General features: G+C 38.5%; 1 protein-coding gene across 1 annotated transcript in view; it reads right to left on the bottom strand.

The window, feature by feature from the left end:
- The window catches only part of MYLK (myosin light chain kinase), a 209,937-nt gene that overhangs the window by 133,186 nt on the left and 61,539 nt on the right, over positions 1–15,212 (bottom strand). The gene's annotated exons all lie outside the window — the stretch shown is intronic.

Below are 15,212 nucleotides of genomic sequence, written 5' to 3'. Positions count from 1 at the left end.
GCAAAGGTGCTGAACACTACACATACTACCACAGTTCTTTAGGGGAATCAGCATTTATGGTACTCCCAGCAGGGAAGAATTTATGACCTACCCATGGAAGACATGGTCTGCTAACTGAAAAGCAGACGGCAGCTGCAGATCATTTCTTCTTAAATGTCCTACATTTAATCATATTTTTTTTTATAAAATTCAGTGTGAAGAGTTCCCAGAGGTGCAAGGAGTATTGGCTTTGAGCTCAGTCACCAGAGTATAGCTGTTTGAATAAAGCATTGCTTTCCCAGGTACCGTAATATCAACAAGTCCATCTGTCCTAAATTATTTCTGAAGGACTCGAGTGGAATTTCAGAGCAGCACTGGGTGTCAAGCTGCTTTGAGTTTATTTAATTTCTAAGTTCAAACACCAACCCCAATTAATGCAGCTCTTAAGAAAATGCTTAAGCCCTATTTAAGTCTTTTGGAATTAATCACATGCATAGGTGCTTTTCCTAAACTTGATTTAATTTAAAGTTTAAATTTATTACATTTAAAGTAACATTGTTATAGGAATCTTCAGACATCCCCAAAATAACCTGAAACATCATTCAGATGAAATATAGAACACTATCAAGGTGGATTCTACCCTTTCCAGTATAGCGGACATGAGGGAAACACACTATAGAGGGAAACACACTTCTGTGCAGCTATAATGTCTATCAGCAAGTGGATCAGAGGTTGTAAACCTCTGTAACTCTACTGGGGGCATTTCCACACAGGTGTTGCAGTCTCAGAGTGGCACTGGCTTTTTGATGGAGCTTTAATAAATCATTCTACCAGCAGCAACATCTGCCTTTTTACTTTCCCCACATTGTAGCCAGCTGACCTGTAGCCATTAAACGCATGAGGAGTTTTATGCAAACCACCCATATAGCTCACCTGGACCTTTGTTTTCTGTGAATACAAGTTTTCTGAACTTAAGATGGGATAAATAGACAATCTCTGTCCATCTTTAGATCTATATTTATATTTAGTTATTGTCCAATTTTTCCCCTTTTTAAAAACATTTGTCCGGGTTGGCAATTCAAAAGCAGTCAGAGGCCATAAACCTTGGATAAGGTCTCAGAGAACGCTTAGGCTGTTTCCCCCATTGCCACTCAGATGCTCTCCTGGCTCCCTCCTACTCCCTTGTAGTTGCACATTTTTATGAGTTACACTAGCACACAAAGATGACAAGGTCTCTGCAAAGTGGTGAAATTCTGACACTTTTTCAAGGGAGGATTCACAGTGTGCAGGATATTGAGTTATGTACAAACTGAAGACCATTTTAGTTCCAAAATAGGTGCCTGTCAGGTGGGAAAGTGTCACTCTGACTTCATAGCTGAGGATCTGAGACTTAGAGACATGCAGAGACTTCACAAAACTCACAATAAAAGAAAATTAGCATTCTGTATTTAGGAATGCTAGATCAAATCATCTGACCATATTTCCTCCTTGCCAACAAATTTGCTATTGCAGCAATCAGTGCAAAGACTGAACTGAAGTTTCAGCACAGGACTTCTTACCCTAAGTAATGACTGAAGCCATCAACATCATATGAATGTGTTTGTATACAGGTATTGAAGTGCACTGTATTAACAGTAAAGAGGGTCCAAACAGAGTAAATCCAGAGTTTTGGCAGCAAAATGAGAAGCATGTAAAATAGTGTTACAACTAAGAGAATGTTAACTCACCACCGTAGGAGAACGTGAGCAATATAGTAAGATACAATTCTGTCAGCTCTCAGTAACTTCAACACTGCCACGCAGCTCTGCAGAATAGGAGTGTCTGTAGAACGGGCCAAAAAGATTTCAAAAGCAAGGGCATGCACAAGAGCTCTCAACAAAACAGGGAAGATAAACTTTGCAGCTCTCTCTTGGGTGAAACTCTCATCAATTTTAATGAGAATTTTCTCTGGTTTGGAGTCTTTCCTTAAAGAAAAAAAAAAGCAAACTGCAGAGAGGAAGCTTTCTTCCCATGGACCAACTGATGTCAAGGCCTTTTACGAAGTGTTAAATTTTAGGAGGTGCTGAATAGTTTGAATAGCTTAAAATGACAAAAATGTAAAGAAATAGCTGATCTGTGTGTGTGGTTATGGGTCATTTAGGGTTATGCACTACGAATGTAAATGAGTTCAAAGGGAAACAACTGTGGCTGTTGAATGGAAATAGCTCTTGCTAATTGTTCCACATACCCTAGTAAGCCCCTAAAATGTGCTTTCTTTCCCTTTCCTTACTTTCCTCCCCATCTTTGGTGATTCTGCATCAAGATGTCTATCAAATAGTACTAATTGAAGCAGCTGCTTTAAGTCAGTAGCAATAAGTTTAGGAACATGCCAGAAGTTTCCTGATAGGACCCCATGTTTATTTCAGAGCAGCAGCAGCAATCTTTCTTTGCTACGGAAAAGAAGATTTTGAAAAATCAGACCAGAGTTTCACTATGTTGTGAGAGCTGTCAGAACAGGAGCAGTTCATTCATTTCCACTTCAACAGGACAGCCTGATTTACTATGTTTGTCACTACTTTTGTTCATAAATTTTATTTGGCAGCACTAGAAGAAAGGCTGAAACATAAAACAGTTTAACACAAGAAAAACAAATTGTTGAGAAACTGTCTTCCCTCTTCCCATCACAAAAAGCTTAGCTTTTAACACTTGACAGAGATTTTTTACTTTCAGTTGTGACTCCTTCATTCAGTAACAACACAGAAAGGTGGATGAAGATTGTTTAGACCAAGCACAGGTCTAAAGCACTAGGAAGCCCCCTGACACATACAGGATGAAATTAATACCAACATTTCACTCTGTCATTAGCAAAATGTGTGTGTGTCCCCACTTAGAAGGAAAACTCTAAACATTTGGCTGTTTTATCTCACAGAACTGATCATAGAATCCAGGCACTCAGAGTCACAGCTTGAGACTGGGACATCATCAGGTCAAAAAAACTCTGCTGATACCACACAAAAAAGCAAAACTAAACAACATCAATTATTTTCAGAGCAAGGATCCCTTCATAACAATAATATTTGGGGGTTTGAATTGGCAGTCACATTTTAAAGATGACAATCCATTCTGTTTCTTGCGTTTCTCAAGAGAATGATCATCATTCACCGTAATAACACTTGCAAAAAACTAATTTTTCCATTGCATATTATTTCTGGAAGAATGAAAGATTTTTTTTTCTTCCTTATCAATGCAAAGTTTCTGTCTTAATAGGATGTTAATTTATTTTACACATCACCAAATACTAGTGGCCCTATCTTCTTGGTCCGTGGCATAGCTCCTACAAAAGAGCTTCAAACTTTCCTAGCTTGGGGATGCTGTTCTTAGGAATTCAGTATCAATATGTGCTATCAACAGGTAAGGATTCTCTATACATTTACATAAGCACACACAGTATGCATGACCTACTATGGAAAATTAATAGAAAAAGAAAATATGTGCTTGCTTTCTGTGCCCCAAACACACTGTTATTGGAAAATATGTCTGAAGCTATGACATTCATAATTAAAGGCAACAATCCAGATCTGGAGTGTAAGGTGGGAACAAAAACTTTGCTCTGAATGAACATGCCCGTACTTTATCAATTTTCAGCCAGACAAGATTTATTTCCTGCAATTTAGGAGTCTGGCAGTGGCCACAGAAACTGCTAAAACTGGATTTTGTTGCTGAGTTGACTGCACAGTTGTATGTTCATTTAAAGACTGTCTGCTGATAGTGACGAATGCTGCTGGCAAAGGTAGTGCTCTAGATAGGTTATAAAAATTCACCTCACTTACGTGTACTGCTTCGTTGTTAATGCTGCTTGGTAGGGCTGGGAAGCACACTGGACATGAAATATCATTTGTTTTAAATGTCATTAAAAAGTAGAACTGATGTGATTACTAAGAGGTATAAAATGCAACGTTGGATTGTGAAGATACGAACACATTAGCCTAAACATCTAGCATTTCTCATTGCATTGTTTATTCCACTACGTACAACTTACTGCTATGCATTAAATAATTGAGATTTCCACACTTAAGCCTATTGCAGAATATCAGCTGCTCATTAGCAACTGTCAGTGATGGTTTTTATCCTGTAATAATCTGTAAAATCTATAAGCTTTCCAGGCTTCACCTGTATACTTTTTAATAACAGCTTAGCAGAGATAACTCATACAGTACAATATACAAACTGCTATGTTTAAAATAAAAATAAAAATCAAGGGCTGAGCAACAACTGTTTAAAAGAAAAAGCGCTCAAAGCACTAACTGAAATACTGAGTATAAATTGATTCGGCTATGAATTTCTAGTTCAACAGTTCAGAATAAATATTTATAGACATGCTGAGTTCAAGAGAAATTTTGTGGGCTCGCCTCTTCTTTCCAATGCTTTCTCTCAAAACTAAAATTGCTGTGATCTTGGTAAGAGCAACACACACGTGCACTCAAAAATAGCTACATTTGTTTAGGTTGTGGAAAAAGTGCTTACTCTGCATATGCTTTCAATAGAGCTCCACTTAGCTGCAGTTACTGACATTCCTATTGAGAGATCTGAAAAAATCCAACATAATGTTTTCCATTAAACCTATGAGCATGTAACAGTCTCCCGAGCAGACAAATCTTTGTCTACGCTTCTGTCCATTAGCATATCCCAACAGGCAAACAAACTAGCTTTTGTGTCAAGGCACGAAGGACTTCATTCTGGTACTGTGTTTTCATTAAGTGATGCTCTTAATCCAAAAGCAGTCACCTAGATACTGCTGATATTTGCACCTATTGCAAATCTTAAATTTCTCTTCCAAAATCAGAAGCTATTTATCTCCACTAAGGATAGGTTCATGTCTAAGATACTGGATGGGAACTGAACTTCTGGAAGACAGCAGTTCAATTCTGAATCCAGGCATGTATTTCTGTGTGATCTTGCACAAAGCAATAAATCTCACTGGGCCTCAGTACTACACATGAATGTCAAGGAAAGTAACAATGACAATTTTCCTCTGTTGTTTTAGCTAGGAGGGTCATCAGAGAAGGGTTCAACTATAGTCTGGCCTGTGTTAAATACCATCAGCAAATACACTAGGACTCCAGTTCAATTAGCCTGTTTAAGTGGTACCATGAAATAAGCAAAAATCAATACCATTTACCATAGTTCTTTAATCTGCATTTCTAAGATTTTATCATATCTGGCTTTTAACATAACTTTTTTTTGAAATTTTTGTATTTGCCTCCCTGTAGAGATGAACTGCTGAGGTATTCTTTTATAAAGGAACACCAGGATTTATATAGACAAAAGAATCAAGCTTAAGTATATTGAAGTCTTGTTCCAAGGTGTTCCCAGAGCAGAAAAGTTCTTAATTCATTGTGATATAAATTAGTTGGATTTCAGATAAGAGATACCAGATACTACCGTGTGTGGGGGGTGCTTTACAAAACTTTTACAAAATAATGTGCCCTACACTAATATTCTAAACTTTGCAAAACCAATTTAAATAATAAATGCAGCATAACTATAGGCTTGCTTGTGTATTATGGGGCACCTGGAAAGAATGGCAACTTCTCAAGCCACACAGTTACAATTTGATGTTACTGTTCAGCTAGAGGAAAATTACCATTCTAACTAATTCAACATGAGTCGAGAGAGCACAGAGCCGGATGAAATACGCTCAATATTCTGTCGCCAAAAGCCAAGCAACCATGAAGAGAATTATTTAATTTGTCAGACTTTGCTTCTCTATTTTCTTTGGGCTACATGTGCAGATTATTGTCATCTTTAAATGAAAAGATCTTGTATACATTACACGTTGGCATATAGTATGACTTTTAATTAGTATTTTAGTAAGCTCAGCTGTTGTATTTATAATAAATAATATATTCCTTAAAGTTACATTTACTATAGTATTTTGAAAAGGTGCAGAAAAGCAGGGAAAATTCAGAAAGAAAGATAAAATAATTTATTTTTCCATTTCACCTCATTCTGCACATGAATTACAAAGGTCTCTATATAAGCAATAAAAACATGCAAAGCTGACTTGGAATTTGCACCAGTTTTAGCCACAGTATGTTCAGAAGACAAGGATTGCTTTGTTCTGTCTGGCTACATGTTTACAGCAATGCACTGATTTACAGAGAATAAAGCTATCTTCATCACCAGAAAGTCTAGAAAAAGATTTCTTTTCTTTTTTGAAAATGGAACATTTCCAGGTTTTCACTCTCTCAAGCAGAGTGGTGCATATTCCTAAAACTCCTCTGAAGAAGAAAGGCATAAGAGCTTAGATCATCTCTGGAATCTCATTACAACATATCCTTAATGTGGGAAGGCTAGCCCAGAGGCCAGGTTACTAACCTGTGAATCAACAAACTCGATTTAATTCCCACCAATAACCTGGCTGTCAAGTTTCCTAGAAGAATAAATTAATCATATTTAGGTAGGCAATTCAAGCCCTTTATACTGGACTAGTCATCTCAGGGATGACCAGCCAGTGGAATGCCTTGATTTTCTGAGAGCTTTGACACACAACCTCTCACAGCAGTAGGAGTAGCAATGTCTCCCTCATCAAGCACTACCCCCAACATATCAACATCTCTCCTCTTCCAAAGGTTATTTGCTCCATGTAACAGAAGAACACAGAGACGTGTATTCACATGTGATGCTGAACTATGAACCGTGATGGCTTCTGGCTTAAAAACCATGATGAAGGCAGGTTTGCCCCCAGACTCTAAACAATGAATTCTAGCAGCTCAGGCACAGAAATACATGCTGTTTTGGGCACCTGTTAGAGATTCAGTAACCTCCACTAACATAGTGATGGTCTTACACACTGAACATTAAAAACTGATCTGGGCACCTATGGAAGGACAATCTGGCCTTGTCTACTTTTGCTTCTGACTTTACCCTCTGGTTGGATACTGAACCTGACTCATTGCTTGACGTGTCTGGGACCATCAGTAGATGGTGATGGCACAGCCTGTACATGGCTCATACCTGGCTCCTGGTTTGCTTTCCCTTAGGGAGCAACCAGCCCTTGCTGCTCCCTGTCAGACACTGGTTTCTCTCCTTTGTGAATGGGTTGAATTGTGCACATTTCACATCAACGTTATTTTCTGTTCAGCATGCACTTATATGCTAGGGAGTCCAGATGTTACATGTAAAAAAACCCATGTTGTCTGGTTTTGCCCAGTAGGTTTCCAAACTTCATACTGTATCCATAAGTGAACAGAGAGCCAAGTAACATGTCAAAAGCAGAAATTTTTATCTTTGGAGTCTAGGTGCTAGAGTGAGTGTGGACTGAGCAAAACAGCAATGAGTAATGATGTGTTTTGATTATAAACCTTCTCCACATGTAGTCTTCTGCAAAGATTCTGAATGCATCATGCTTGCTGTCTATTAATGACTACTTTCTTTTCCTACAGGGGAAAAGTAGAATTATAGCTAAAAGTGTGATTTGGTGTCATTTGGTGTCATTTCAGTCAAACTCTCAGGGAGAAAGTTTATAGACAGCCAAATGCATACTTTGCTATTTTATGTGTTCTCATGGTTACATATGGCACTGAACCTCTCCCTGACCTTTGTGGTTTCATCAGCCAAATGAAGGCAAGGTGCTGGAGTAAAGTTTAAACCTTGCTTATAATGGGAGATGGCAAATATATTACTAGTTATCATTAGACATGCATTTGGCTAAAAGTACTCCATCCTAACTTTTGGATCACCTAGAAAAAGGAAATTTAAAGTTTTTCCAGCTAGGGGCATATTTCTGGAAGAAAAAAAAAAACAAACAACAACAATCCCAAAAAACTTTTCCCCATTTCGGACCCCTTCATGCCACTATAGTCTATTGCAGAACAAGGAAAAGAAAGTTAACTGCTCACTGTTCTAGTTACCAGGACTTCTTTAACTTTTAAGCCTATTATGACTGTGAAAGGAGTCAAATGCACAATTCCCCAAAAAGCAAATTTTAAAACATCATAATGATAAGTTGCAGTCATGTTTCCTGTACCACTAAGAGCATTTATTTAAATAAGAAAGCACAATGCTACAATGATGAGTTTTATTGCCAGTGGAATTGACCACAACAAAGACTTATGCACTGGCCCACAGGAGCAAGGGAGACTGGCTTGGAAAAGATAATATTTTTCAAATTAAAAGCAGAATTGAAGAATCTAATAAGACCTTGTTGAAGTTTGAGAGATTCATGATTAACCATCATGGGACAAGAAAAACAAGAATTATACTGACTGCTTCTACCCTGACTTACACAGATTCAATCTCTGAACATATCTTTGTTCAGCTATTTAGGATATGCTAATGAGCTTTTTTCTCTTTGTAAACAGCTAGATTTTCTTATATTCCTTTTTCAGACATTTTTATCTTATCATCATTCCTAAATGGTGGGCTTTACGATATTCCTAAATGGGAATTCCTAAGGTGGGAAAGGAGATAGAAAGCAAACAGAATAATAAGTGTGATAATGGCAAACAGCACATTTCTTTCACAGTTTGGGGGTGGGCGGGTTACTGAAAACAGGCTTGATTATACAAAAAAAATCTACCCTGAAAAACAGCAACTGAGAATAGGGATACTGTGTGTCCAGTCTTCCCCAGCCATGGCCTCTTTCCTGCTTCGAAATTTTGTCTGGGTGGAATTTGAGGATATTCAGCATTGTCTAGGATTTCTGACTGTCTGGCAGATTGGAGCAACTCTGTAAAAGGTCTGACCAAACTTTGCTGCCAAACATCCAGAAATCTTGGCTGTTGCCTCAGTGCATGCACAGAGCATTTGCATGGGACAGTGTACTAAGTCCAGCACTTTTGAGAATCATCACACACACATGCTACACAAGGAATGCTTAAATAATACTACCTGGAAAATCCTGAGTATAACTACGATGGCCATAGGTGACAAGGAGACAGGTATAAAGTACATTTATGAGTTAGAGACCGAGAGGAAATTGGAGCTCACAGACCACCACTCCTGCCTAAAACCTAGAAATTTCTTGAGCAGCAAGAAATTGCAGTTTTTTCTAAAGGACATACACAAGGCAGGGAAAATGGGTGTCAACACATGGGTGCTTGTGTAAGTTGATGAAAGGAAATGTCTTCGAATAATTCTAGGTGTAGATAACACTGTGGGGAAGCAATTTTGAGTGAATCCCACCTTAATTACTTCCCTGCAGAGCAGCCACTCCCACTTTGTCCTTGTCTAAATTGAAACTCTTTTGAGCCAATGTTTCTACTATATGCCAATACAGAGTTCCACAATAAAAGCAAATAAAATAATGTATGCATTACTCATGAGAACATGTAAATGGCTAAAAAGCAACACCATTGTAAGTGAATATAATGGGAGGTCAATTACACCAAGGAAGAAGAAATTGCTGTATAAGACCCAAAGAGAAAAAGGGTGTGCAATAAGCTGTTCACAGCCACCTAAAGTTGTGTTTATTTTCCTTTTTCATTTCAGCTGTCTATACCCCGTCTGATACAAAATGTTTCAGTCACTTCTGAACGCACCACACTTTTCCAAAGAATGCTCGCTGGTATGTGCAAAGATCAAATAAATTCTCTAGTCAGATAGATAATTTTTCAATTCTTTGCTCCCAAAAACATGCCTCAGTGTTTTCTATCAAGTTTCTGGGAGTATCACAGCTGATGGTAATTTTACAGATCACCATAAGTGGTCCCACAGCACTCACTCTCCTCAGACAGTTGTCTCCCATGAAAACATGGTTGTTTACTGAGTTTCTTCCTCATATGGCTCAGAGCAGTCACCTCTCCAGAGAGCGCAGATCCAAAACCACTGGCAGCTTCATGCAATCAGCTGCCCAGTACATTTTGTAACAGCGAACTTCTCATGCCAACAGCAAAGGATTTTGTGTCATGTCATCATCCTCTGTCATTATATGGGCTGCTCTTATTTCAGATCCTGCCATCCCAAATCTAGACATGCAATGTAATTAAGACGTACTTCTGGAGTGCCTGTTGACTGAGGCTTGGAAATGGAGCACACATCGTTGCTTCAAGTCCAAAGCAAAGGGAAGATAACAAAGGTTTTGCCATGCGAAGCTGGTGCAGTAGCCACAGTAAAACAAATTGGTTAGATCTCAGTTTTTCCATTAGCAGGTAGGTGAAAGGATTTACAAATGCTGTGGGAGTGTTTCCTTTCCACACTTCTTTTAATGCTTCCCTACTCTGTCTCTTAACACACCGCATAAATGGGTCTCCCCTCTATCTCAGAACAGATGGCAGAACCACTGTCAATGTTCCCATTGCTGCTTGTTTCTCATTGCCAGACCCCAGTTTATTTTCTCAGGCATGATGTTTCAAAGAGTACCTGTGCAACCAGCAGCAGCAAAAGCAGCTGAGAAGCAAATTGAGGCACATCGTTGGACTTAACTGATTTGAACAGATACAGATAGGGTGTTGCAACAGCAGGGTGGATACAGGGGGAACCAGAAAGCACATTAACTAAGGGCAGGATTTGACATTGACCTGGCTTGCCTTAAAATTTACCATCCAGCTCCCTTATCTGGCTTGCCTTAAAATTTACCATCCAGCTCTCTTACCTGGAGGGGGCTGGAAGGGGAAGACCAGAACCATAACTACTGAATGGGCAAACTCTGAACTAAGTAACTATGAACTACATGTCAATACATGAAATCTAGGTCCTTGGGATTAGAACACCAGACTAGGTTTAGTAGTTTGATATCTTGGTTCTGGCAATCGACCATATGTGATGGTTCACATGAAGCAGAAAAACAACCCATACTGCACTGTTGCCAACTGTGCAATGCTTTATCCAAGGAGAAAAACTCTTTCCTGACCCCTAGGCAATCAGTCTGTGGTCCATAGCGTGACATTTGGCTGTTCCTCTCAAGCACAGCTGTAGCACAAGTATTCTTTAGGATCATAAAATTAATGACCGTCAATATTACCCTCAAAAATTATACATGTGTGCAGCAAAAGCAGGTTAACTGCTTGCTGCAATCAAATGCGGACGTTAATATCACTCTGGACAGGGAAGGGTTTGGTGGAAACTGACAGTTCTTTTACTTGGTTTTTTTTACTGCTTGATGCTCAGTGACATTACAGTAAAGAATCAGAAGTGTTTGCGCTATATTTTTGATGTAGTTGAATCTATTGCTATTTAAGTTCAGCAAAATTATGTGTGGGCAGCTAATCACATAGTTATCAACTAAAAATGCTTGTTTTGGGCAACCACCTTAATTTTTTTTTTAAAGCAACAATCCTGCTGCAGGCTATTTTATTGGTCTCAGAACCCAAAGCTTAAAAATAGGGAGGGAAAAATCAAGAGAATGTGGTTCAGTGGTTAGAGAAGGGTAAAGGTTCTCATTTTCTGTTCTCAGCTTCTCCATCAGTTTGCTGCAGAAACCTAAGTAAATCTGTGATGTTTTGAACCTTTACTATAGAATAGTACAGCTGAGTTTAGGCGAGTGAGGGAGACTGAAATAAATTAAGTTTTAAACTAGATGTAGGGCTGATGATCTTGTAGGTCAGCACAGTAATGTGTTCCATGTTATAATTAAAGTATCCTGCACAGTTTCAGAAAATGAAATTTAGGAACACCCAAAGTCAAATAATTTGATAGGATACTGTGCTTGGATTATGAATTGATCAAATGTTATCAACAGCATCAAAATACCACCCTGCCTCATAATTTACAGATGCTTCTTCAGGTGCTGTGGCTGAAAAGGATTTCCCTGTCTCTCATGTGACGCTTGCTACAGAAACCCCCATGATATTTGCTACAAAAAAAGGAATCTCCTTCATTAGCATGCCGTTGAGCGTTATAAAATCCAGTGATGTTCAACTGAATTAGAAAGATAAAGATATACAATCACAATTTAATATTGCAAAGCACTGATAAATATTCCAGTGAATATTCCAAAAGAGAAACAACCAGCTTAAAATAAAGTCTGGTAAAACTGGCCTGCTCTTCTATTCCAGGGGTATCTTAAAGGCTCTGACGGACAAGCTACAATGCCTTAGCACAAGGCAGGAGATTACTACCCTGAGCTGTTCACCTCACACATGAAGTGCAATTGAAGAACAGCACATCAATCAATTCCTAGCAAGCTGGGAACCCACAACACAATTTCAGAATAATCTGGGATGGTTTCCCTAAAAATCACCTCAGCAATTGATTGATGAACAACTGAGATGTCCATGCAGCAGATGTCTGGGGAGTATCTAGGGAAGTTACCTTGCCTTTGCCTTACCCTCTGTCAGTGCTCCAGGCCAAAATCATGCTCATATATAGTTGAAAGATGATGAGCTAACTTTTTACACTGAGGTCATATTAGAAAACTGAGACCTGCAGTCAGATATAGATAAACTTGCTGAGATTTTACTAAGAAACCTGGGTGGAAGTGGGAGGAACAGGAAAAAAAAGAATTCCTGTTAATGGCAACTCCAGTTCCTTTCTACTTCCAAATTTCCAATTTATGGGGTAATTTCTCAATTTCTGCACTCTCCTTGATCTTGAATTGCCATTTCACACAACTTATCTTACATGCTTCTGGAAAGAAAAGCAACAAGTTTGACTTTGGGGCCCTCTCTTCCTCGTTCATTTAATGAGAGTACAGGATCATCAAAATATCAGATTTATATCCTGTCTTGGATTCTCAAAATGTTTGTTCTTTCTGATAAGATAAATTCCACTGCAGAGGAACTCTTTGAAGAAAATCTCCTGTCTAGCCATTTTTAAAACTTTTTATTTTTCTTTAGCCTGAATCTAGTATAATATTTATACTGTGAGGTGAAGCAGAGTATCAGCAACAACCCATCATAACATCTGTAGACTGTTTTCCAGGATAGAAAAACCTAATACATTCAGTAGCTACTTCTATTACTAAATCTTAATAAATTGTTTTTATTAAGATTGTCCTTCTGAACAGATCCACTGTCCTTCTGAACCTCTGGAACATCAAAGTGACAGAAGAAGCAACATTGTACTAACCACCTGAAGATGGGCATAGATGATAGAAGCTTTGCAGGCTGCAATGTAGTAGGATTGCAGCTATGAAGTGACAGTATCCTTTCAAACTGTGCTGTTGCATTCCTCCTCACCCTGCCCATGTCACTTGACTAGGAGCGCAAGCAAAATACTAATTTGAACCCACCAGTTATAAACAACAGAACGAAACACCATCTCCCCAACCATGAGACAGATCACACAGACTCAATTTAATAGTCAATATTATAATTTTAGAGGTATTTTTTCTTGCATAAGATAAGAATGACATGCTGTGCTCCATTACTCTCTATGTCCAATTATTATAATTTAGCTTGTTCCTTCCCCCCCCCCCCCCCAAAAAAAAAAACAAAAACCCCTCAGCCTCCAGCTAGGGTGGATTCCAGGAAATTTGGAACCGATTCACAATGATGAAGATTGACTGTTTTATGTCTTATGCTGTGTTACATGTTTCTTCTCATCTGTGTTAACTGAAAGAGGTAAAACAAAGCTCCTGCAAGGCAGCAAACTGCACTGAACAAAAACCAGGCAATGCTCCATGCATAGCAAGAGGCTGAAGTGCCAGACAGTGGCTGTAATTGTGTAATCTTGGTTTCCCAAACCATTAAGGCAGGCTACTTGCCACAAAGTAATTGCAGATCTCATATGTATTTCAGTGAAGCTGTGCTCCTAATGTTTGGCACTTATAAAAGCACTTTGAGCACTAAAGGTTTATTCCAGCTATATGACATACATGCAGCAAGTATATTATCATCCCCATTTTAAGGATGGAAAATTAAAGGTTTCAGCCATGTTCATGCACCAAATGGACAGAACTGGAATTTAGATTTTCATCAAGTGTGTTCAATCAAACAGAGCTTTGCTCTTCAAGGAAGTTTAATTAGTATTGAATTTGTGTATTTTTTCCAAGCTACTAAAAACCCCTCAGACTTTACCCTTCCAGGCTTCAAAGGAACTTTATAAAGGGAATAGGTATCCCTGAAAAATTAACACTTTAAAACTAGATCTGAAAAAAATGCAAAGCAGTGATGGCACTCTAGCTTGCAGGTCATTGTACTTTAACCATTGCTTCCATTTGACTAATAATAAAGTGCACTAATAATGGAGTGCACTAAAAATTGGAAATATCCCACCTGAGTTTTTTATTAGGAAATATGAGAAATGTAAAACCAAGTCTTAGCAACATCACACACTGCAACTTCGATTTCACTGTACTGTTATTGCCAGTTGCAATGCTGTCTGGAAGAACCAGAGTTAGAACAGCATTGTGCATAGGTGTTACATGGACAAAGTAGAAACATGTCACCATTTTTCCACTGTGTTTGCAACAAAGCAAGGTGAAATAATGAAGGAGGGGAAAGGATAAAACCAGGGAGAAATGGAATGCTCACTGGGACTGGCCAATGTCATGCACACAGAGAGTTTTTGACTGGTGCCTTAAAATCACTGCAAAAGTAAACAAAATAAATACATAAATAAATAAATCCTTCTAATGGTTTGATAAAAAACTGTTCTGTGGTTTAAATACTTTCATTGAAATTATCTGCTTTCTATGAAAATGCCAACTTTTCTTCAAAAAGTCAAATCCAAGAACTACTTCTGAGTTTTGTTTTTGAACTTAAAAATTTATATACTCCAAAATTTGTTTTTCTACATAGTTCCTGTTGAAAAATTCCAGTTCCTGGCCTGCTCTTGCATAAACAAATAAGATAAATATCAGATGCCCTCTACCGACCCTCTAAGTTAGAGTTTCAGAAGTTATGAATTTCCCAAATTCTTTCTAGCCCTTGCTTTTGTTACAGTAAAGTTGCAGTTTCCTGCCTCTGTCAGACAAGTCCCACCACTTCAAAGAGTAAAGTGTGGTCAGTTTGATGGTATAGATGTCAGCGTGCAATCAGAGCGTGACACAGACAGAAGGAAGCTGAAAGGGCTGAGAGGGAAAACTGCCAGCTCCAGGAAAAAGATTTGAGTTAAGGGAGGAGAAAGGAAGATAGCTAGAACAAGAAAGAGATCATACCAGGATTGAAGCTTGAAAGATATAGGGATGCCAGTAAGTACAATTCAATGTCCCAAGCATGAGGGGAAGGGGAGAACCTGAGATCCACATCCCACTACATACACTTTTAAACAATTTGAGTTAACAAGTTTCCTTGAACAGATCAATCTTTCCTCTGAAAATGCTCTTTTTGCTTTCAGATTAACAACATGTATGGCAGGTAGTGAAGGTACAA

Source organism: Grus americana, chromosome 6, assembly GCF_028858705.1.
Source record: "Grus americana isolate bGruAme1 chromosome 6, bGruAme1.mat, whole genome shotgun sequence".
NCBI lineage: Eukaryota > Metazoa > Chordata > Aves > Gruiformes > Gruidae > Grus > Grus americana.
Note: the sequence above shows the minus strand (reverse complement) of the source record. Positions and strands in the feature narration are given on the sequence as shown.